Source organism: Rattus norvegicus, chromosome 17 (assembly GCF_021556685.1).
Source record: "Rattus norvegicus strain SHRSP/BbbUtx chromosome 17, alternate assembly SHRSP_T2T, whole genome shotgun sequence".
NCBI lineage: Eukaryota > Metazoa > Chordata > Mammalia > Rodentia > Muridae > Rattus > Rattus norvegicus.
In genome coordinates, this window is record NC_141550.1 from 20,371,964 (window position 1) to 20,395,391 (window position 23,428).

At 46.0% G+C, this 23,428-nt stretch overlaps 1 protein-coding gene and 1 pseudogene across 2 annotated transcripts in view; both read left to right on the plus strand.

Annotated features, from left to right (window-relative positions):
* The window catches only part of LOC103694056 (proteasome maturation protein pseudogene), a 78,836-nt gene that overhangs the window by 42,820 nt on the left and 12,588 nt on the right, over nucleotides 1-23,428 (plus strand). The window lies entirely within an intron of this gene.
* LOC148000056 (proteasome maturation protein pseudogene) lies at nucleotides 9,594-10,135 on the plus strand (annotated as a pseudogene).

The window sequence follows — 23,428 nt, forward strand, 5'->3', positions numbered from 1 at the left end:
GAGCATCTTTGATTTGTATTTTCTAAGAGAATTCATGCAGAAAGATCCATGTACTTCACTGCACTTGAGCACACAGAATCAGGGACAGAAGTGGATTTTAATCTCCCTTAATTTAAATCTTCATTTCCTGGCTGAGGCAGCCAATGGACGGGCAGGAAGTGTTCTGTCTCGTTGAGAATCCAGATCTATAGGCCAGAACCGGCGCTCCTCTCAGTACCTGACACTTCTCAGATCCTATCATGGTTTTCTCTAAGGATCACAATTTTGAAAGATATTTCTTTGAAAACTCAAGATGGCTCTATATTCAGCCGGGTTTCTTCTTGTTTAATCTTCCAAGAGTTGGGGCAACTCGATCCCAGTTGACTTGAGGGACCCAGACATGCTGTGTTCTTCTTAGCAACATGAGACAGGTTGTGTTTAACATGAAAGGGGGACCTGAAAGGGTTTAACATTATGTAACCCTCACCGACCAAGCCTCAGGAGCAGGGCTTCTTGGGGGCGGGGTGGTGGTGGTGGTTGGGCAGCTGAATCCTGCTACACTGTTATCTCCTGGAGAAATATCACATGGCCAACCTTCTGATCGTACAACTAAGCTTTCTAGGCCATTTGAGCCCATCAACCAAAGGGAGTGGAGGCAGGTGTGTGTGCTGTAAGGCTAAACTCCTGTGAACTTGGGTGTTTCTGCTAGACTTTGAACTGTAGCATCTAAGAGGATCTGTTCCTTCTGTCTCCTCAATCTCCCTTTGTTCCCACCCCCCAACCCCCTGGTGAGCGCTGCTCAAATCTTCCCACTCATCTCCTAATGGTGATTAAGACCTAATTTATGCTGGAGTCCTTGTGAGTCTGGTTTCTGCAAAGGGGGCTCATGGCACATCTGGAAACGGACATATTAGATGCTCTTTCATGAAGGCCTGCTTTTCAGTGAGTGCTCGGAAGCCGAGAGACAGGAGGCTGCCTCGCATATCCCTGGGCCTTTTTAAAAAAACAAAAAACAAAAAACAAAATTCTTCTCAAAGCAGGGACTATTGCCAGCAGCAAAATTAATAAAATGACCCACCTCTTCCCTGGCCCCAGGCCATGAGAACTGGATCCAAGGAGCCACAGACTGAAGGGAAGCAGACAGGATGTAATGAAGGGACTTACGACAGAAGTGTGTGGGGCTGGATTCGAGCAAGAGCATCTGGTTCCTGTGACTCAGAAGGAAAGGCTTATCTACTGTCAGGACAAAAGGGACTTTATCCAAGTCAGGACGTACCTGGCTTATCCCACGTAGTATTGAGGACACCAGCCATGTTCTTCGTGTTGATGGTTGTAGAGTCATGTGAGGAAAACGGGCCAGGGCATAATAGGGGCAGATTTAATGGCTCAAGATGGCTACTGTCGGGTCAGGTGGGATGCCTAGCAACTCCCCTGGGACTGTGAACTCAGCTCACAGCCAGTAGAGGGTCTGGATGGTGGTTTAGTCCAGCAGAGCCTGGTGATCAGGAGAGAGTTGCCCAGGCTTGGATGTGGTGCCAGCTGCCTATTGAGAGAGGCCAGAGGAACTGGGTTCTGTGATGTGACAAGGTCAGAAACACGTCAGCTCAGCACCTGCGAGTCTCATTCTCAGCGTCCATGTTCCTTCTGTCTTGTACAGCAGGCATGGATTTTTGTTTATAGCAGAAACATCACAAATTCTTAAGGAGCCAGCAGGATCGAAGCGGTCCCTCCTGCTATGGCCTGGAAATGTCCCTGTTTTTATTAGAAATTTAAGCTCCAACTTTATATGTTAATGGTGTTTGGAGGGAGAGCCTCTAGGAGATAATTAGGATTCCATGAGGTCATGGGTGAGAGGTCCTCAGGATGACATCAGTGGCTCTGTCCCCGTGTCACTTTTTGCCATATTACAACACACTGAGCAGACTCTCTCGCCAGATGTTGACCAGATGTCGGTGTCCTGCTCTTGGACTTCTCAGTCTTCAGACCCTTAAGGGCCAGACAAACTTCTATTACTCATAGGTTCCTTGCCTGTTAGTAGTTTGTCAGGGCAACAGGAAATGGACAAAGCTGTCCACTCAGCAAGACTTCTAGAAAAGCTATTATCTTTCTGAGAAAAAGCCAGGATCCAGGGAAGACATTTTGACCATGAAGATAAAAGTCCCAAGCTAAGTGTGGCAAGGGAGAAAGTTACAGGGAGCCAGGAACTTGGTTGACCTTCCAGACGCGCTCTATTAGTGCTACCCAGAGATCTGTTGAGAGATAACAAGCAGGTATCCCTGTGTGCTAGGAGTACTTCTCAATGATGGCCGTGACACAAGGTGAGATAGAGTGGTGGGTAGGCTCAGAAATAGCACAAAAGCGCGCCTCTCCAAAATGAGCAAGGTACTTTCTTTTCTGCCTGAGTCTGGGAAGACCTTCAACGAATTATGTCATTATTAAGCACTCCGTGGAATCACATGGTGGCTGTTGGGGACTACCGGACCTTGTCTATCTTGAGGAAGGAGAAATAGATGGTTTGGTGGGGTAGGTAGGTAAAGTACAAAGATTTGGAGGGGAAGGCAGTTAGCTTTCAGGAATAATGAACAAGCCCAGAGGTGGAGAATCTGAGGGCAGAACTGTGGAGTCCCTAGAGAACAAAGCCTCCCCAAAAAAGGCTGTCTTCAGCTAAATTTTCTCAAGTGTTCCCTGCCAAGGTGAGAAAGAAAGGTTCGTGTGTGGAAGGGCTGGTGTGCAAGTAGATGTATTTGAGTGGCTGACACTGGCGAAGAATGAGGATCCTAAGTAAGGCTGCAGGTAGGTCCCCACACATGCATCATGAAGAGGGATGGACGGACGGATGAATTTGCATCTGTGTGTGTCATGCTGGATATTGGGCAATTGGTAGTTGTTGGAATAATACATTCAATATAAACAAAAATTCCAATTTTCTCATCCCTTTTCTACTCTGTTAGATCACGTCTAGCTAAGTGATACAGGGTGTCTCTCTGGTATAAGGAAGAGAATCTAAAACTGGTGCTGATGGAGACAGCTCTGTGAATATACTAGAAGCCACTGAGAAAGCTTCTTCAAATGGGTAACTTGTATAGTGTTTTGGCTTGAGTGTGAAGTGTTCCCCATGGCCTCATGTGTTAAAATCCTTGGTCCCTGCTGGTGGCACTGTTTTGGAGTCTTGACCTCATGGAGCCTATGGTGGGATCTGAGGGTGACAGACTGGCTCCATTTCTGGCCTAAGCTCTCTGCTTCCTGATCCACTGAGATGTGAGCTAATGGCCTCCTGCCCTGTTGCCACGGGCCCAGCTGCCTTAGTAGTCACGATGGAATGGAACGCCCCCTCTCGAACCACGAACCCAAATCCTTCATTAAGTTGCCTCTTGTGTGGTATTTGGTCCTAGTGACAGGAGAGAAACGAAGCCAATACACACAGCATTTCAACTACAGCGCAGCAAAGCTGCGAGGAAAAACATAGTGCCTGTCGTTTCATCATTAGCACCAGGGCAAAGGTTCTTCTGGAGGCCATTTCTGCCTGGCTCATAGGCTGGTGTGCCAGTGTGCATCCCTGCCCAGGAGCATCCTGAGCCCTATCCCGGGAACTATCGCCTCCCAGCTGTGGTGAGCGACCTGTTTCAGGGTTGCCGTGAGTCTGTCCCTTCTCCATTACCTGGCCGAATCCCAGATCTGGTCCTGTGAACTTAAGTTCCACTGACATCTCCCCAGTAAACGCTTCCCTCGAGACGGAAGTCCCTACCCTGTCACTTCATCAAGCTGCTCTCATTCTCGATGGGGCTACTGGCAACGTGAGGGTAGGAAATCATGAAGTATTTGATTTCTCTCTAGTCACAAATGTCCCAGGGACTATGCTCACAGGGAATAATTTTCACTGTTAACATTACTTAGCACTGCCTTCGTGGAGTGACAGTCCAAAAACCAAGCTGATGACGTCATCATCGCGTTTGCATTTTCCCCAGTGCACCCATTTCTTGCTTTGCACTAGGGATAACCACTGTCATGCTTCCTGCTTTAGTGTGCCTTTACGGCCGTGCCTTGCCTGTGGGATGTACTTTGTAAGTGAGCCAGGGTGGCAGGATGCTGGGGTCAGGCAAAGGCTGAGGAGAATATCCTGCTCCAGATGAAAGAAGCAGCCAGAACTCAGAGACATTTAATAGTTCATGCTAGGAAGAGAAAACTATGGGTCTGTAGGAGTCGAGAAGGAATGGAAGGAGGCAGAGTCCATGTAATAAGTTCCAAGATCCATAAGTTAGGTCAGAGGGTTTGGGATGATGTCTTAGTGAGCCTAGCTGCTTAACAATAATTTTTGGCTGGGTGGCTATGGTGGTTTGAATAGAGATAGCCTCCATAGGTTCATGTTTTTGAATAATTGGTCCCCAGTTGGTGGTGCTATTTGGGGAGGCGTGGCCTTACTGGAGGAAGTATGCCTCTGGAAGTGGGGGTTAAGAGTTCAAAGACTGGGCTGGAGAGATGGCTCAGAGGTTAAGAGCACCCGACTGCTCTTCCAGAGGTCATGAGTTCAATTCCCAGCAACCACATGGTGGCTCACAACCATCTGTAAAGAGATCCGATGCCCTCTTCTGGTGTATCTGAAGACAGCTACAGTGTACTTATATATAATAAATAAATAAATCAAAAAAAAAAAAAAAAAAAAAAAGAGTTCAAAGACTTACGTCATCGCTATTCGCTTCCTCTTCATGTTTGCAGTTCAGATGAGAGCTCGAAGTGTGCTGCTCTGGCCTACCTGTTGCTGTGCCTCTCTGCTGTGATGGTGATGGACACATCACTTTCCCCTCTCAACTGCCTTGGCTTGTGTTAACCCAAGTCTAGGAGAAGGCAGCTCACTGGATGGCGTGAGGAGGGTGGGATGTGAAATGGCCGCTGTATTGTTTTTAATCTCTCCATGACAATAATCTGGGGTTCTGCATTGTCAGTGTATTAAGAGGATGTCATTGAGAAATACAAAACAACCTGACCCCTGGCTTTATTGTCATTTATATATCATATACAATTTTAATTATTAAAATTGTATATGATGCATATGGTCTTTTTTTTCCTTCCCTTCCTTCCCCTTCCTTCTTGTAGGCAGAGTTCTGACAATGTAGTTCAGTCTGGCCTGGAACTTGGTATAGCCAGGCTGGCTTCTAACTCAGAACAGGTCCCCCAAAGTACTGGGATTAAAGGGTCAAAGGTTCAGTCCATTATCATCAAGGCAGGAACATGGCAGTGTTTAGGCAGGCATGGTGCAGGAGGAGCTGAGAGTTCTACATTTTCATCTGAAGGCTGCTGTAAGAATACTGACTTCCATGTAGCTAGGATGTGGGTCTTAAAGCCCACACCCACAGTGACACACTTACACCAACAAGGTCACACCTTCCAATAGTGCCACTTCCTGGGCTGAGCCTAGACAAACCATAACAGTTTCCCAAAAGATTTGATCAAGCTGTTACTCTTTATGTGTCCTGTGGCTTGTCACCCTCATAGACACCCTTCCCCGAAGAAGTCTTTGCCTATGGGTGCTATTTTCCTACAGGCAATGTTGGCACACATCCACTAGTGCTGTTTGTAAAGGAGGAAAAGCCTAGAAGGCTCTCATGTTGGCTGGAGGATCATCCACCAATTCTAGCATCTCCATGCCTTTCTGGTTCTCTAGCTCTGATCTATTTAGAAATCTCAGGATTGCACTTTTAAGACCATCTATCCCCACCTACCGATTAAGAAAGCAAAATGTTCACTGCTTCCTTTCAAATTTTCCCATTTGCTTTACTCACGTCAAAAAACCACTCTCTTGAAGGCCTCAGTTTTCCTATGTGTAATATATAACTCATAAAATCCCCTTCTTAGAGAAAAATATAATGTTTTTGGGATATTTGTGTCTTAAGAAAATGTGTGAGCCTCCTTAGGACAGAAATGGTAACCACTAAATACCACTTACAGGAATCTCCTTGAAGAAGTGACTGGTTCCAACTGAGGACAGTAAGCACATGGGGATGAGATTAGAGCATCTAGTTAGTTCTGAATACAAGCAATCTTTGCAAAGAAGGCTAGGGTGCATGGGCACATCAGGAAGACTCAGGGACTGACCAGGTAGGCTGCACTCTTCAGACAGGATAGTTTAGGCACCAGTAGCTATCAGACCAAGGGAAGCATGTCTAGTTGACATGTTCCCATTCCAAGTTGAGTGATTCTTAAAAGAAAATGAAGTCCATTGCTTACTACCAGAAGAACTGAGGGAACTGCCTCATTATTTTGGAAACTGGCTAGTGAAAGTTGAAGCATTTACTGACATTTACTACATGAGTTCTACCTCAGGGAAACCAAATAGTTGGGCACGAAGGTTTTCCTTTATATGATTATTCTAGCTAATAAATAAAACATGAACGATGGCCTTAGAGTAGAATGTTTTACAACCCCACGAGAGTAAATAGATCCAGCCCAAAGTTTCTCAGCTTTGCACTATTGACACTGCATTATTCTTTATTATAGGGCATTTAGTAGAGCTCCAGATCCTTCTCCACGAGATTCCTGAAACGTCCCTTTGTCCATGGTGATCAAAACCATAAACATTGCCATGCGTCCTGAGAGGACAAGGTCACCCCAATCCAAAATATTGATTATCTAGGCAATAGTTAGCAGATTTTACTGATATTATAAAAGGGACAACAAGTCTTTATGGCTGTATGTGCTATTGTAATCCTTGGAAGAAACATAACCAAATAGCATCCCCAAACCTTCAGAGTGATCTGAACAAAGCATCTATAGTGGTTGCTTTTCTCATCATTGTGACCAAGACTTATCAAGGAACCACTTAAGGGAGGATTTATTGTGGCCTGGTCCATCATGGTTAATGTACAGAACAGGAGTATCATGGCTGTGGCAGCAGGACCATAAGGCTGCTTTCCCATATGTCCCGATCAGAACGTATGGATCTGGGAATATGCACACCCACATGGCTCCCTGTTTTCCCTTTTCTACTCAATCCAAGCATGACGAGGCCACCCACATTCACGCTGGATCTTTCTCCATCAACAGCTTTTCCTTAAAATCACCCTCACAGCCTAGACCATAGGTGCACCCTTCAGGCAATTCTAAACCCAATTAAACAAGTGTGTAATACTGTGATCACATGGGCCTCTCAAAGCAAGCTCGGTTATACTGGTTGATGCCCCTATAGCTATTTTTTTTTAAAATTTAACAGTGTCTAGTTTATTCCTACCAAGATAGCCACTCTCCAGGAAAACCCTGGCCAGGAAAGGGTTATATCTGGGTATATCAGTCAGGTGAGTCACAGAGGAAGAAATTCAACAAGATCCACGATGTTATAAAAGCAGGGCACAGCTCACAGATCCTAGAGAGGGGAGGGCAACTTGCTTCACAGGGTCTGTGGAGAGGAGGAGCCATCAGTCACACACATGTTCAACTAGCAAGGAGAGGAAGAGAGAGAGAGAGAGAGAGAGAGAGAGAGAGAGAGAGAGAGAGAGGAAAGGAGGGAGAAAAGAAAAGGGGGAAGGGAGAAAGGAGAGGAGAATGAACTAACTTTATTATTAACTAGTGTCTAGTAGATTCCTAGCAGAATTCCTAAGAGGAGTTCTAGTTGGTGGGTTCTAGGCAGACATGTTCATCCTGCAGCCCATGGGCCACATCGGACCCATATAACTGTGAATTATAAACTTACTTAAAGCATGAGATTATTCTTAAAAGTTTTTTTCAATTGGGTAATTCTTAAATATGAGCTTTCTGTATAAATATGTTGTGTTCTAATATCAGAATGTTGGACACACCTAGTAGGGAAAGCCATAGTGAGTTCCATGAGGACGTAATTTTGTCTCTGAGGGGGTCACTGCAGCATACCTGAGACACACATGAGGCATGCGGTCAGTGGACAGCAAGTGTATTGTGGGCAGCTGTCTTATAGGTTGAACAGGGCAACTACCCAGTTGATCCCTTTGGGGAACCAAGCAAAGAACTGGAAACTGTCGAAATGAGTGTTGTTTCTAGAATCACAAAGGCTAATTTATACTCAAAACAATACTGAGGCAATGACAACCTGAAAGAACTCGAGACAGCCATGACTTCCAATATGTAAAGACTTACTTTATTTCTTTCAAATGACATACATATGTGTCCCTGTGTGTTGGTGTGTACACACATGTGTGAGTGCAGGTGCATGTAGGGATTGGATACTCAGGAGTTACAGGCAGATGTGAGCTCCTGGTGTGGACACCAGGAACAGAACTCTGGTCCCCTGTAAGAGTTGAAGCACTCTCAACCGCTAAACCATCTCCATCTCCCATAATATAAAGTTTAAAGTGCACATGCACCCTCTGAGGAAGTCCCGCCATGACTAGCCGGTTCCTTTCACCTGCTCCGCTAGCCTTGTCTCACTGCGCTGGCTTGGACCCCATTAACAGTATGCAGTCCATCTTCTACCCTGGAGCTCGGCCTGCAAATGGGTACTCAGAGTTAGTGGAGATGAAAAGTAGGGTCAGGCTCCATCCTGGTGTTAATTAGCTATGAATCATCGTGAGTAATGGATTAACTGATTCACGATTTTCATAAATTTGTCAGCTCTTCAGTTAATGAAGAGCCTCGTGTGGCACCCTTTGACCTCTATCTTCCTGTTGCTGGATTAGCTGGCCTCCTCTGCACATTGCAGGCTTGGCTGTGCAAGGTATGACAGCTGCTCAGATTTGGAACTTGCTGTGCCTGGAATAGAAGGCAGAGAGTGTTGGGAACCCAGTGATGCAGACAGGAAGCCAGTGAATTAATGACACATATGTACTTCCGTCACACAGAAAGGTACCCGGTATCTTGCATCAAGATAATGGCTTTGAAGACTTAACCTATGTCCTTCCTCTCTGTCTCTGCAGCCCCCCTCACTCCTTCATTCCTCCTGGTTCTTCCCTTTCTGAAAGCAGTCAGGCTATCCGGCTGTTTGTTGCCTCAGGGGACAGATGTAGTAGGGTTGAAAGCCAGCATCGGGCCTGGCATATTTTGCTGACTTATCCTTGTTTCAAAGGTCTGTGCCCACAGGGAGAAATGTCAGGCATTAGACTTGTCCCCTACAGCCCACCCTTACCTTCAAATCTCTATGACAATTCCTTGAGGTTAAGAAAGGAGGAAAGACACTGGGATGATCTCATGCAGAGAAGGGGCTTCTGCCTCCTCCCTTCAGGGGCAGGCTGACAGGGCTTCATCCAAGACTTCCATGCTCCAGGGTGTTCCTGGCCAGACCCCAATGAGATGGAAAGAAAATTAAGGAGACATGGGAAAGGAAGGATCCATTCAATCTGAAGACTCCTCTGACCAGCTGCCAATCAATAACTCCAGTGTAATTAACATTTGCCTCAGACATGGTATCCCCTTTATATGAGGAAGAATATTAAAGTAGCAGTGACCCACACTTAGACCCTGTGGCCTTTTTCCTTCTCAAGGTATTTTCTGGGACTCTCAACAGACAAGACAAAAACTTTTGTTTACAGTAAAGATATCTTAGCTTCTTCCCATGTGAGCCTTGTGAGCTGGGGTTTCACCTCATCGGTTATCCTATAGGGCACTAGGGAATACCCCAGGGCCTCTTCCTTAGTCCCTTTAAGATAAAGCATTAAGGCAGAGCTGTTTCCAAGATGGATGCCAGAGGCCTTGGGTCGCAGCTGAAGGACAGGATTCCAGTTGCAGAACTCTCAGCCAGTGGACCCTTTGAGAGTCATGATCTTCTCCGGAAAGGGTTTTCTTGTGTGCAAAGTGAACTTTTGCCCAGTCACCCTCTTGAATTATTCAAGAAAAAAATTTCCAGCTCAACCAGGACAAGATGAACTTTTCCACCCTGAGGAACATCCAGGGTGTGTTTGCTCCCCTGAAGTGACAGATGGAGTTCAAGGCAGTGCAACAGGTTCGGCGTCTTCCGTTTCTTCCGAGCTCAAACCTCTTGCTGGATATTTTGAGGGGCAACGATGAGACCACTGGTTTTGAGGATATTCTTAAGGATCCATCACAGAGTGAACTGATGGGCGAGCCTCACTTGATGGAATATAAGCTGGGCTTGCTGTGATGCAGGGCGCCGTGCAGGAACCACGGATGCGCTTCTCGTAGTTGCCTCTGCTGCAGTCTGATGTTCACAGCATTAAAGTACTGAGAGGAAAAAAAAAAAGGATAAAACATTAAGAGCCATCACAAGGGCACACATAACAAAGCAGGACTCTTCTTGCAGAAGCCTAATACACAACGCTTCAGATCTCTATTAAAATCTCTTCTAGTAAAAGCCAGCACTGCTTCTTACTGCCACATCCTGGAAGTCCTCTTCTGTGACACGCTAAGGATCCAGATTTACCTTAGTCAAGATCCCTAAAGGCTGCCACAGGTGACAGTGCAGTGTCTTCTTACCTGCAGCTGCAGTTGAGTTCTGGAGACTGGAGATTTCCAGCAGTCAGTAGCTCGCGATGTCTCCGAGACCTAAGAACCAATGCTTGCCATAGCAGACTCCTGCACGGCTAGAGAGTATCAAAGAACAGAGTGGCAGCCACTTACTGATATCGCTGCATGTAAATGTCCCACCTCAGAAATATGGAGCTGCAGGATCTGGGTAAATAAACTTGCAGTCGTTCCAGACAGAATTGAGCTGCGGTGAGTTTCAGGGCCAAGTTCTATATGGTCACTACATCCCCAGCACCTCCATTAAGACAGCAACAGTCAGTAGCCACACATGACCACTGGGCCCCTGTTTTCCTCAACATGGCCCAGGATGCCTCTATTGGGGTTCATGTGTTTTTTTGTGTTGCAGACAGGAATATGGGGAAATGAAGCCTGTGCTCTGTGTCTTGCCTCTCGAGCACTCAAATTCCAAACTCTGAAGGCATGTTTGGTTGCAAGTGACTAGAAAACAATCTGAACATGTTTACACAATGAAGAAAGCATCATTCTAAAGGCCTGGAATGTGGACCCAAACCTAAAACACAGGCAGAGGCAGGGCCTTGAAGACACCCAACCCCTCTCTCATCTTTGTTCTCATCGTGGAATCTCTTGATTGCTGAAGTCTGGTTTCTTGGCGCAGCTCCCAGTATGCTGGAATTTGATGTATGACGTTGAGTCTTTGTAAGGATGATGTTGCGGTCACCTGCATCATCAGATCTGTCCTAGCTAGACTCACAGGATCAGGGTCTCTGGCAAAGTGACCTGGGAAAAGGAATTTTGAAAGGACTTCTAAACTTCCTCATAATTATCTGCTCTAAAGTGTGAGATCTGAGTGGCAGCTTCAGACAAATGCCAGTGGTCTCTTAGCAGGCTCTCCCACCTTTTAGGGGAGACAGAGGAGAGAAGCCAAGGATTTCCCCAGACACCACAAGACACAGGTGGGTCCTTCTGGCAGGGTGCCTGGGCACCACCATAGTGTTTATGTAAATGAAACAACTGGTTCCCACCTTAGCTGAGCCAGGGCCTTCTGTCACCTTAACAAGCTGTGCTCACTAACTCAAGAAAACTGCATTTGCTTCATAATTACCGGTGAACCCACCAGATAATCTCACAGACTTTGGCCTTGGCTGATTCTATGCCCATTCACAGGGCAGAAAGCTGGTCTGAAATCTTCCTTAAGGTCCCCATAGTTCATCTACAGGTGGTCTATTGGGTCATTTCTGTGAGGGCCAAAATGGATGCCTACAATATGTCCTCTGGGTGCTGGGCTAACATCCCCTCTATGATGACTTTCTATTCAGTTGAAGAGGGCAGATGGTTAGCAGCAGATCAACCACTAACAGTTGTTGCATCTCTAAGGATTCTTTTGAGGTATTCTTCCCTCTTCTTCTCCTTCTAGAAAATGTGCAGACACTATGAGTGCTAATGAGGATCCAGCTAGCCTACTTACTGGACATAGACACGGTCATGCTCGGAATCTGGTAATGGCATCATAGACTATTCATGGGAGAAATGTGAGCAGGGAAGACAGCCGGGCCAACACCATGAATGCTTGCATGCATAAATAACTGGGAACATGCACCCCAGTCTGTCACTTGTGAATCTGTTGACACATTCACCTTCACCACAGCTGAGGCTCTAAGCATATGCCTTGTGCTCAGGGTCTCTCTAGGTCTCAGGTGCTGTGTGCCTCTCCGGCTTTGGCTCCTCGGTGCTGGAGACACTCACAGGCCCATTGGAAGAGGCAATCAAAGTAACAGAGAATGGAAAACCTGCCAGGTGGATTTGATGCCAAGAGAGACGCCCGAAGGCCATCACAGTTACGGGAAGATGAGAACCCATCTCATAGTATTCAAATGTCCCCTTCCAAGAGTCTCCCAGTTTATTCACACAAAAGACCTTTTCACCCAACAGGAAGAAGTTCCTGCAAACTCTGCTTTTCTGAGACAAGACAGCCTGGTGCCCAATGCCTGGGTTTTGGAATCAGGCCAGCATGAGCTGTAATCCCAAGTCTACTCTTCATAGGAGTTAATTTTAGTCTCTTGCCTTTCTGTGTTCTTAGCCTTTGACCTGAACCTTTAACCTCAAACCTGAAACTTTAACCTTCAATGAAGCATAAAACCCATTCACATTAAAATAGGAAAAAAAATGGCAGCGTATTCATACACCAGGAGTTCTAGAGCTGGGAGGACGAGAAATCTGCAACACACAAATTGCAACTGTGCACGGTAATACAGGTGAGCCTCAGACACTAGCGCTGAGTGACAGGCCAGACACGAGAGTGTACATAATGTACACAGCATGTGTGCACAGTGAAAGTGTACACTGGGGTGTGTGCAGAGTGAAAATGTACACTGGGGTGCGCACAGAGTGAAAGCATGCACTTGTGTGTGCAAAGTGAAAGTGTACACCAGTGTGTGTGCGCACAGTGAAAGTGTACACTGGGGTGTGTGCAGAGTGAAAGTATACACTTGTGTGTGCAAAGTGAAAGTGTACAACAGTCTGTGTGCAAAGTGAAAGTGTATACTGCCATATATGCAGAGTGAAAATGTACACTGGGGTGTGCACAGAGTGAAAGCATGCACTTGTGTGTGCAAAGTGAAAGTGTACACCAGTGTGTGTGCACAGTGAAAGTGTACACTGAGGTGTGTATAGGGTAAAAGTGTACACCAGCATGTGTGCTGAGTGAAAGTGTACACCACACCAGCATGTGTCCAGGGTAAAAGTGTACACGAGTATGTGTGCAAAGTGAAAACTGTGGGAACCAAACCTGCATTGTCATAAGCTGAGGTGCGGGTTACCTAATGTGGGGAGAGGGGATGGAAGTGTGGCTGTGAGACAGGAGTTAGTGCCTCTTAGACCAGAGATTCTTTCTGTGGGTCAAGACCCCTTTGGGAGTCAAACAACCTTTTCACAGGTATTGCTTAAGACCACCAGAGCAAATGTAATATAAATATAGACATTTTCATTACAATTCATAATACTAGCAAGATTACAGTTATGAAATAGTAATGAAAATAATCTTGCAGTTGGGGGGTCATACAACATGAGGAACTGTATTAAAGTGTCGGGGCATTAGGAAGGTTCAGAACCACTGCCTTAGACAGTAGAGCGGGGTCAATAGTGGATCATCATCTAGTCAAAAAGCACACCTGACCCTTCTGATGAATAAGCCAGTAACTCTGATTAAACCAAAGGCATATGCATAGGGTGTCTGGACTCCTTACTGGCTTGGCCTTCCCATGGGTTTAAAAGTGACCAATCCCAGTGAAAATCACCTCAGTCCTCATCCAGTTCCTGCCATAATACACAATACACACACACACACACACACACACACACACACACACACACACACACACACGTGCGAGCACACACCCTGTCAGGGCAACATGGCTGTCTTCATCCTCTGTAGTTATCCATTCAGCCCCTTCTGAAACTCTAGGAACCCTTTCTTGCTTCTCAGATATGAGCTAATGAACTTAGAAGCCACTGGCTTCCGGTAGCTTTAGCGGTGGCTGAGTTTCTGGGACTATAGCCCCTGAGTTAAACCGGCCAAGAGCCATGAACAGTTCTGTAGTACTCACCCCTCACCACGGGGCCACCCACATCCTATTGGTTTCTTCTGAGTGGTGGTTTCTTAGGTGTGTCTAGTTTGTGCAATTCACAGAATTAGGTCTTTAAAAAATTGTGTCAGTTTCTATAGAAATGTTACTCTTCAGGAAGGTTTTAATTAGATCTTAGTACTAACCAAGAAAAATGTGGGGATTGATAGGTCAGTATATGTGTCAACTACTTACTACTGGCACCATTTTTACTGTCCTGTGTGGGTATTGGCAATAGGTACAGTTCCTTCTCCAAAGACCTGTCCCATCTGGGTATAGATCGAAGCTCAGATTTTATATAAGAAGGTATATAAAGGGCCTGGGATTTTAATCAGAGGCAAACTCCTGAGTATCCATCCCTTTTCAGAGTCTTATTTAGTGGGAGGAACAGAGGAGGGTAAATTTATCTGTGAGCATCTAGATTTGAGATGAGATAGATCTCCAAGGATGATTTTCCCTTAAAAAACCACTAATAAGAAAACAAAACCCACCCCGTGTCCCTTCACGAGTGTGTAAAAATAACTTGGCCGGCCAGTTTCTGCTGTCCTTAACTCATTTATCCCCCTGCTAGCTTTCTCTTTGGGTAAAAATAGCAACTCAATCTATTGACAGACAAGGGCTTTGCACAGTCGGAACTCCATTTGGAGCTCTTCATTGCGGATTCTCTAATACAGATGTTTGGGGCATGATGACTCCAAACCATCCTCCTGTCAGCTCCGCAGAGAAGACAAACAGAAGCCTGATCTTGAAACCAGGGCCTCTCCATAAACCAGCTGACACGGCACAGTGATACTTGACCCCACATAAAGGTCGGAATAAACAAGCCTTACTGGTCAGCATGCTGCTGTGACAGACTTAAATATAGCCTCGTGCTTTCTGTCCCCCTCACACGTCTGCAGCTTTCACACAAAGCAAAGCCTCAGTTCACAGAACGTAAGGAGTGTGAGCAGAGGGGAGAAGCCTCTCTCTCTCTATGCCATGGTTTATCTGCCCTGACGGAGTCACGGTGTGAGGGCATTAAACAGCGGGCCGCATGCAGTGGGCCCTGATGTTGAAGGCCGGGTCCTCAGAACTGCAGTCTCTATGGCAGAGTCAGCATTAAGATCTTGGAGGGAAAAACTGTGGTTGTAATCTTGACCCACCAGATCTGCTCCAGCTGGCTTTCCATCTACCTCCTCCCTCCACTGCGTCTCGTGTGGGAATACCTCGTGTGACTGCTTGGCCAGCTTTTTGCCGATCGACCCTGTTTCTTCTTCTACCCCTTGATCAGACTTTCTGGAGCACAACCCCAGCTCCATGACGTGGACTGCACCCCTTAATCTTTCTTAGCTCGAGACTGCATGTCTATAAAACAAGGAACACAGCGGACTCGCCTAGGGCTCTTATCGGGATAAGATGTGCTAATATACACAGGAGTTCTGAAAACCGTGTTTGGCCAGATTGCCGGAAGCACTCAGCAAATGACAGTGATTATTCAGTGTCTTTCTGAATTATTCAGCTCTTCTGTCCGCATGGATGTAGTCACTCATCCCGTGTCAACTGGGGAGGAAAACGCACAGTCCAGGGGCTTCAGAGAGATGACCTGGATTTGGTGAATTTTAATAGAGGTTGAGTTCCTGAATTACAGGTAGACTTTAAAGACTAGTGTTTTCTTCAACAGAACTGCTGATGTTGACATTTTGGGTCCTGGTATTTATGGTAGCGAGGGCTGCCCTAGGTAGGGTAGTTAATATTGCTGTTGGCTTATCTCCATTAGCTGTTAGTATGAACCCCATCCTAAATCACGACTCAGAATGTCTTCAGAAATTGTCAAATGTCTCCTGGGGACAAAAGTGTCCCTTGCCAAGAGCCACTGGGCTGTGCTAAGACTCTTCCCTAGACCTAGAGCAGCGAGACGTGAGTGAATTATGGAAAGAGGAGGAACAGGGAGCTGCCCAAAGGGCCTTCTTTAATTGCTAGTCCAAGTTCTATTATTAGGGAGAATATTCAAAATAGCAGCTTTTTAAAAATGAGAGGCTGATTTGGGCTCTCGGCTTGGAGGTTTTGGTGAGCGAGTAGCCTCATTGATTTTTGCTTCTGGTGAGACAGCACACTGTGATCGTAGGGATGGGAGATGGGAATGGAGGAAGGTACCTCCCTCACAGCAAGGAATCAAAAGGGGGAGGGAAAAGGAAGGGTCCCAATATCCCTTTCATATGCATGCACACTCCCTCACCCCTCAATGATATAACTTCCTCCCATTACATGACTTCCAGCAGATTCCACCCCATCCCCAGGAATGCCAGAGGCTGGAATCAATCCTCCAACACATGAGGGTTGGAATCCGTTATCCAAACCATAGCTCCTGCCTTCTTTACACTCCTCCTGACAGCAGGAGTGGAAGGCTAGCTTCCTCCTTCACTGACCTGGGGGTGCTTCCTTTTTCTTCGTGTGTGTGTGTGTGTGTGTGTGTGTGTGTGTGTGTCCCCAAGAGTGCGTGGGTACCCCATCTGTGCAGATGCTGGTGGAGACCAGCAAGTTTACTTATAAAGCATCTGCTTCCTAAGCATTTCCACTTCACACAAGTGTGTGACAAAAGCTATACCAGAGGAAAGGTCTCCATTGTCACAGGCTGCAAAATACAACTAGATCTCTAACTGTCCTCTGCCCTTAGATCAAGTCTGATCAAGTCACAACATTGGTAACCACAGTGAACCCATGACTTTCGGTTTGGCCTTCATTTTATTATATTCATAAGGATTTCATTTCTGTACATCTATTTTCCATTTTCACAGTTATTTTTATAAAATCATGGGGGCCAAACTGTAATAAAGAATTTCCAGTGATCACAGAAACAGCCATTGGCTGGCGGTGGGTACCACCTTGAAATGTTCAAAAATGTCACTCTTCAGCTGACTTCTTAAGGTCTCATCTTGACATATAGAAACTGGTCAAGAGGTATCAACCTGAACGTGTGTGTGGACAAAATAAACATGCAGAGATCTGGGAGTTATGAAAGTTGAAAGTAATTTTGAGGAACTGAGTTTTCAAAAGACTTACAAGGCATTATGTCACGGCATATATATATATATATACTGTATCGCATACTGTACCAACTGATCTGCAGCCCCAGCCGACTTTCTTTTAAAAAACTAAACTATAACTATTTCAAAGGAAGTAGAATTTTCAAAAGTTTCCTTAGCGTTCCCTGTCATCATCCCTATAAATACACATTTGGTAATTTCTAACTTAATGGCTAGTGGGTGAAATGCAGTTAATAGTTTCTTTTGAACAAGAACACCAGGCTGAAGGATATTTTTGTACATTTTTAGATAAAAATATTCTTCATACTTGGTTATGGGATACTATGTGTGTTACATATATGAATAGAAATAAATCTGTGCAGGTATGAATCGGTCGACATGTATAGATGAATGCAGAGTCTATCTCTATGGTTCCATGTGAAATATAAACTTATTCAGTACTTGTTAGTCCTCCTTTGGGCCACCTTTTTTTTTTTTTTTTTTGATGGTTGGTACACATGATGCAAATGGCCTGTCCACTAGGCTTTCCTACCCCTTGACCCTACTGTGTTCCAGTCTTGCCCAGGATGTTGGTGTCCTTCAGGAGGCTAGCATTCCTGAGACCCGGAAGCCCTATTCTGGAGCAGCGTGTGGCAAGGTGGGGAAGACACAGTGAGGATAGCCTGTGGCAACAAAGACGCCATGTAGGCTGGACCCAGGCCCCCATTTGGTCCAGTCTGGCCATGAGCATCAAATAGACCCCACAATGATTTTCTTTTTCTACTTGCCATGCCCTGAGAAAGGACTGAACAGCATTGATAGGAAACCAGTCCACTGCCCTCCCTTTCCCTGTATCTCCTTCGATCTTTTCTTGAGTTCTTGAAGTGTCCTTCAAGCTGCCATGGATGACCATTGGCAGTAAAGAAGACCGGGTTAATTTTTCCCAGTGGTTTCTTCTTGTTGGCTGGAGAGAAGAATGACATCGACTATTCAGGGCTCCTGGGAAGCCAAGTCGACTGGATGCCATAGGGGAAGTTTAGAACCACTAGGGCTGGTCAGCAAGGAAGGGGGCTGTAGCTGAGCTCATACTTCTAGCTGGAAGGAGCAGGGGCACGTGCTCCATCAGAGGCATGTTGAACTAGGTTCATGGAGGTGGGCAGAGGGGCTGGAGGCCTCCAGTTGGTATTCCTCAGAGTTGTCATCTGAGGTTGGTGTTAGGGTTTGTATATGCTTGGCCCAGGAAGTGGCACTATTAGAAGGTATGGCGCTGTGGGAGTAGGTGTGGCCTTGTTGGAGTGGGTGTGGCCCTGTTGGAGTAGGTGTGGCCCTGTTGGAGTGGGTGTGGCCCTGTTGGAGTAGGTGTGGCCCTGTTGGAGTGGGTGTGGCCCTGTTGGAGTAGGTGTGTCACTGTGAGTGTGGGCTTTAAGACCCTCATCCTAGGGGCTGGGGATTTAGCTCAGTGGTAGAGCGCTTACCTAGGAAGCGCAAGGCCCTGGGTTCGGTCCCCAGCTCCGAAAAAAAGAACCAAAAAAAAAAAAAAAAAAAAGACCCTCATCCTAGCAGCCTGGAAGTCAGTATTCTGCTAACAGCCTCCAGAGGAAGATGTAGAACTCTCAGCTCTGCCCGCACTTCGCCTGCCTGGATGCTGCCATGTTCCTGCCTTGATGATAATGGACTGAACCTCTGAACCTGTAAGCCAGCCCCAATTAAATGTTGTTGTCATAAGAGTTGCCTTGGTCATGGCGTCTGTTCACAGAGGTAAAACCCTAACTAAGACAGTTGGCATCGGTAAAGAGCACAATGTGCTCAGACTGGGAGGGGAAGGTTGGTTTTCCACTTTCAAGGAACTCTAAAAAGGACTTTGAGTTATATTGGCTTTCCTTGCAAAGGCTGCTAAATTTAAACATCATTGAATACCCGAGTGTGGGGAGAAACTTCATTATTTTTAAAGTTGCATTTCAAAGTACTCGTATCGCACAAAATATCGTTTCCATAGGACCTGTTGGTACATGGACACGACATCCTTGTTCATATCCTCTCTCTCCCTCCACTGATCTCATTTCCAAGACAGCTCCCCTTCTACCTTCAAACACAACAAACAAAAAACAAACAAACAAACAAACAAACAAACAAACTAAAGCCCCCTTGAGTTCCGCATCTTAGAGTAAGCATATGATATCTGCCTTTCTAGGTGTGGCTCATTTCTCCTAACATGATGTCTTCTAGTTCTATACATTCTCCCCTTCCCCCACCCTGGAAACGACAGTTTTGCTCTTTACAACTAAATGAAACTCCATTGGGCTCATATACCAAGTTTTTCTTAGCCACTGGCCTGTGGATGGGCTGCCAGATCGTCCACTACTTTGTTCTGGAACCCTGAGTAGGGCTGATGAGATAGTAAGGAAAAGACAGACACACAGACAGAGAAGCTGCGTGCATTCTGATGGAGCCGCACCAACTACCAAACAACATCCGGGAACCTCAACCTGTTTATTAAGGGGAGGAGTTGGCTAATCCCGTGGTCAAATGGTCTCAGGAAGCTACGGTTGCTAGTTTGTGCACACACCGGTCAGTCATCCCTAAACAGTTGTGTTTGGGCCAGAGGAAAGCTTTGCCTCTCTGAGTCTGGTTGAAGGAGGTGAAAGCTTTGAAGTTTAACTTGAGTCAGAGGTTTTGGTCTCTAACATGGCCAGCCCATGTCAAATACATATTCATTCAGAGCTTCACTCGATGGGGACTTCACCCACAGCCTACAATGGACACCGAGGCTGAGTCTATAACATGGTAACTGTAAACAGCGCCACAGGCAATGCAGCAGCGCAATGGCTATTCCTGGTTGTCAACTTCACCATATCTGGGATGAACTACAATCTAGAATTAGAGGAGGACTCACCTGTGATCCAGATCTCGAGGCTGGAAGACACGTTTCTAACCTGGATCTTGGCATGGAGATCTTAAGGCATAGTGGCCATGAAAAGCTTAGGCCCAGGCAAGGCAGTGCAAACTTTTAAGTCCAGGTGACTGAAACAAGGAGATCTCTGAATTCCAGGTCAGCCTGGGACAAAGCAAGTCCCAGATCCAGGCGTTGGTGGTGCACACCTTTAATCCGGGCCACACCCTCTGCAGGTGGCCTACATTAGGACATTGGAAGAAGGAAGATTTGCTCTTCTTCTGCTTGCATTTGCTTGCCAGCACATCTGTTGGAACCTACTTCTGCAGAAGAGCAGCTGAAACAACTAGCCTCGTGGGACTGAGCCACTACTAGACTCTTGCACTTCCCATCCACAGCTGCCCATTGTTGGGATAGTTGGACTACAGACTGTAAGTCATCACAATAAATGCCCTCATTCTAGAGAGACAGTTCATAAGTTCTGTGACTCTAGAGAACCCTGACTAATAAAAGCAGTGTAAGCGTGTTTGTGGTCAGCTGACTTAGAATTACATCCGGGAGTAGGACAGCTGGATCAATGGTAACTGGACTCAATTATACCCTCATCTGCAGTGTATAAGGGTTCCTTTCTCCCTGTATCAACACCGTGTGCAGGAGATACTTTTAGAAGCAATGAAAACCAAGGAGTCAACCCACTCTAAGGAGGAACAAAAGAGAAAGGCATTTTTAGATGCTCAGAATGTTTGCAGCCAAGGTTTAGCTCCTTCGCTATTAGCTTAGGATGCTGTTCGCTTTAACCTTGATTTCTATCTTCCTAATCTGTCATACACACGGCGGGGGAGGGGCATCTTTCAAGACTTTTTTCTGATGACACTTGAAACGTATTTCTTTTTTTCTTAAATATTATTTTCATGCGCATGTACCTGCATGAATTTATGGGCACCGCGTGTATGTGGGAGGTACCCACGGAGGGAGGCAAGAAGAAGGAGTTAGGTTCTCTGGAACTACCCTGAGCCATCATGTAGGCAATGGAGACCCAAGGTGGGTCCTCTACAAGAGCAGTGGGTGCTTTTAACCACTGTGCCATCCCTCCAGCCCCATCCTTTGCATGCACTTCCACTGCATTGCTTAACCCATGGTGATGTCGGCTCACAGGTAAAGGAGCTTGCTACCCAGCCTGATCCCTGGAGCCCACGTGGCGGAAGGTGAGAACTGACCACAGCTGCGTCGTCACATGGTGCAGATTCTAGGAGACCCTCTTCCCTGCTGTAGGTACCCAAATCTGCCGGTACTTATTCAAAATGATGCAGCGTTTGCTTAGAACCTGTTATACACACCTGCCTATGTGCTTTAAACAAGCTCTGGACCACTTGCCATACCTGACACAAAGTAAAGGCCATGGGAATAACTGTTATGCTGTACTGCTTAGGGAATCCCTGGAGAGAAAATGTGTGACGTGTTCAGTAAAGGCACATGTTCCCAACCCTTATTCTTTTAATTTTTAATTCCCATGCTTCCGTGTGTGTGTGTGTGTGTGTGTGTGTGTGTGTGTGTGTGTGTGTGTGTGTGTGTTTTCATGTGTGCATGTGTGGATGTCTGAAGATAACTGTTTGGAGTTTGTTCTCTGTTTTTTACCAAGTGGGTCCCAGGGATCAAACACAGGTTGCCAGTCTTTATCCATTGAGCCAGATCTCAAATATTTTTGATACAAGATTTTGTTGAATCTGTGGCTTTAGAACCTTTAGATATGGAGGGCAGACTGTGTGTTGACTGGTTAACTTTTCTTCATCACTAATGTTTAGCACAGCATGCTTGACACATAGTAGGGCCACATGTGATGCTTACTGCAAAACTAGTGTGGCTCAGTAAGGTCTGGAAAAAGAAAGAAGAGATTCTCTGAGGTAAACTGTGTACCGTGCCACCTTCCTAGAGGACGTCTTTGGACAGAATTAGCCACCTGCATTTCTCTATTCTCCAAAGGTTGGATTTGCTTCCCCCAATTTCTGGGAGACTGGAAAGTGAATCAGGACTGATTTTCCTGGTGGGCATACTTACATATGTAAGCCAGCACCTGGCTGCTTCTTTGAGAGCTATATAAGGTCAGCAGAAGTCATCTGTCTAGCTGACAGACATGCTCAGAGGACCTGGGAACCCATCAGATCAACTCCCATTGCCCTGGTAGAACGAGTCAGCTACATGGCCAGGCTCCTAGAAGTATCCCCCTATTCCAATTCTAATCATCGCTGAGACTGCACATTGATGTCTTTACTCAGAAGTCAACATAAGTCACCTTGGAAGCAAATGGAGAATTTGCACACCCAGGTTTCCCAGCAGCTACTTCTCTAAGACAAAAGTTTGCTTCCACAAGTTTCTACCAAAGCATGGGTATAGAAACTGTCATTGAACTTTGGTGGTTATCAGTAAGTCCTTAACAGTTTCATTACAGTTTTTCTTCCCAAGGTAATTTCTTTCTTTGAAGAAAATGATAGCGCTCTTAGGACAAGGGCTAGTTTAGAATAACTTATTCATGATGTCTGTTACATTTCAACTAAAAAGCAAAACAAAACCCAAGTCATTTTGTAACCTACTATGTGCCCTTTAAGGAAAAGAGTCCCTGAGTCTCTCTACAAAATAAAATGATCTTACTTTGAGTCACAATAGTCTAGGTCGTTTGCACTGACTATGCCTCATTCTGTGCCTATGTGCCGATGCTCAAGAGTAAAGTTATCTATGATTTGTCTCCTAAAACTGTGGAAGACTAGAGCTAAGAGAGGAACTTCTGCTGTAAGACAGAAGCTTCTCGAATCATTTGATGGACTTTTGTTTAATTTCTCTTCTTGAGAAGAAGGCTGGTCATATCTCAGCTGCACCTAGGAAGGGGGCGGAGGGAGATGGAGATGGGGAGGGGAAGAACGAGGGGGGAGAAGGAGCAGGAAGCAGGGTGAGGCATTACCCCCTCAAAGCCCATCCACAGGGATGTACTTCCTCCATCAAGACTGCACTACCTAAAGGTTCTATAACTTCCTCAAAAGGCAACATCAGTGGGGACCAAGTGTTCAGGTACAAGAGCCTCTGGGAGATGTTTCTCGTTCAAACCACCACAGCACTCAAATTGCTTAGGAAACCCAGGGTCCAGTCTTAGCCCAAAGGTCTGTGATCAATGAAAACGGCATGGCTTGTTTCTGTGTGTGTGAGCCAGGCCCTTTCCTATTACAGCACGCTCAGCACACAGCTTTCGCAAGGTGGCTCACACACAGCCCCTCATGCCTGAAGCATTAAATGCCTAAATAACTCGGCAGTGAAGGAGTGAGTTTGCCTCTTGGCCTCCGTCCAAGCTGTTGATTTGTGCACAGATTTGGAGACAGCTTTTCTGGAAGGCATCGCTTCCGTCCACGGGGGAGCAGTTTCTGACTCTGCCATGCTCTCTGCTCGGAGTCAAATGCATTACACACCCAGTGCGGGGTCCTCACTAAATGTCTCTCCGTGTTTTCAATATTCAGACAGACATGTTCATGCTCTGGAGAAACTTCTCCATC